This window comes from Eleutherodactylus coqui, chromosome 2 (assembly GCF_035609145.1).
Source record: "Eleutherodactylus coqui strain aEleCoq1 chromosome 2, aEleCoq1.hap1, whole genome shotgun sequence".
NCBI lineage: Eukaryota > Metazoa > Chordata > Amphibia > Anura > Eleutherodactylidae > Eleutherodactylus > Eleutherodactylus coqui.
The window spans coordinates 330,843,775-330,845,980 of NC_089838.1; positions in this window are offsets into that span (position 1 = coordinate 330,843,775).

Below are 2,206 nucleotides of genomic sequence, written 5' to 3' on the forward strand. Positions count from 1 at the left end.
GGCCTCATGCCCACAACGGTGACGGACTACACCAGCGGAATATGGCAGTGGGGTCCATCACGGCGCCCCCCAAAGACCCCATACTCACCTCTCCGGATCCGCCGCTCTAGTCCCGTTCAGTGCACCAGCATAGTCCAGTGCATGACGTGCCAGCGGTGGGCGACCATGCGGCCGGCAGTGGGCCGTGACACGTAATAACGCGATACTTCCGCTGTGCTCACAGCGGAAGTATCACGTGACAGTCGTCTTCCTCTGACTACAATGGAAGCCGACCACGCGTTTTTCCGCAGCAATTAGAGCATGCTGCGGAATTCCGGGGTAGAACATTGAGCTATTAGGTTCAATAGACCCTTATAGCTGTGGGATAATGCTGCAGATTTCCACCGTGTTTCACGTGGCAGAAATCCAGCCGTGGGCATTAGCCCTAAAGCAACAAAAAGAAGCCTTCCAGCCGTCTGTACTCATCACTAACCCAGTACAGCTGAGAGCTCTGGACCAGAGGACTATGAGAAAGAGGAGAGGCGGCACTGCTGGCAAGAGCAAGGAGGAGAACAGGAGCCACAAGCAAATGGTGGGCGCTCCCTCCTCCCTGAAAACTGAAACTGGGAGACAGAAAGTTATGAGGAACAGCTCTATTGGACCATGTGGGAGGCAGGGAGAGAACTGTGCACATAGCAGTGATGTCTCTCCCCATCAAAACAAGTATGTGATAAATACATGCCGGGAGAGGAAGGCAACCTCTGGGACACAAGAGGGGGGAGGGGAAGAAGTGTGCTTGCATGATGCAGAAGCACCCTCAGGAGAGGAGCCAGGGGCAGAGAGAGAAGTGTCCCTGCATGATGCAGAAGCACCCTCAGGAGAGGAGACGGGGGCAGAGAGAGAAGTGTCCCTGCATGATTCAGAAGCACCCTCAGGAAAGGAGACGGGGGCAGAGAGAGAAGTGTCCCTGCATGATGCAGAAGCACCCTCAGGAGAGGAGACGGGGGCAGAGAGAGAAGTGTCCCTGCATGATGCAGAAGCACCCTCAGGAGAGGAGACGGGGGCAGAGAGAGAAGTGTCCCTGTATGATTCAGAAGCACCCTCAGGAAAGGAGACGGGGGCAGAGAGAGAAGTGTCCCTGCATGATGCAGAAGCATCCTCAGGAGAGGAGACGGGGCAGAGGTCGAAGTGTGCTTCTTCCCTCCCTTGTTTAACTGCCGCATGAGGGGTCATCTCCAGCGGCTCCTGTGCACTCTCGTCGACCTGGTCACATCTAACCTCTGATGTCCTCGGAGAGTCAACGGTGAGTTCGCAAGCACGCTGGGAAGGGGGGCACATGCGCACTCGTTGTCGACTCTCCGAGGACTTTGGAGGTTAGACGCGGCCAGTCGAATCATTGGGCAACGCGTCACTTGTGACGCATCAACCACTGACCTGGGCAGCAGTACTCGCCGTCCAGTAGTGGTCGAAGCAGTGGCGGAAGCTGAAACTTTGCCAGCTTCTGCTCTGCGATCAGATGGCTGCCGGAGGGACAGGAGAAGAGCAGCAGCTTCCCAGTGAATGGCCCAGTAAGGCACATGTGAGTATAGATGTTTTTATTTTTCCTTTAGGGCAAATGCCAAAGGACGCAGCTATTAGATTCTATAGTTTTCAGGTTCCAATGCCCACATATAGTATTTCGACGCGTATTTCCGTCGTATGTGTCATGTCTTGGGAATAGCATAGCTGTATTGGCAATGGGTATTAGTGTATCTTGACGCCACCATTAAGTCCAGGTAGAGTCAAGATGTACAGGGGGTGACGCCCCCTCTAGCTGATTGGCTGCACAGCATGCTGACACACAGGTCCTGCAAGGCCACTACAAGTTGGCTGCCAAATACATCCAGCGGTGCCTGCTGCAACGGCACGGCCAGAGATCACACACCCTTCCTGCCCACCGAGACACTAGCCGCAGCATGGCTCACGGTTTTTGCATTGAGGCAAGATTATATTGTGGCACTTTTTGCCGCGCCGGGCGTGGCGCTGCTCCACAACAGTGAAACCCACCCCCAAGCTATGTTAGTTGCCGCCGGCTGCAGGGAGCCAACAAGGCTGGGGTGACACACACAGTGTTATCCGGCGGCTGGACACAGCTTGACCACATGCCGCAGCCTTTCCACGAACCCCCCACCGGATACGTCTTTTCCGGCGGCGGAGCAGAAGTGATGAGGTGGACAGCTGTCAGTGG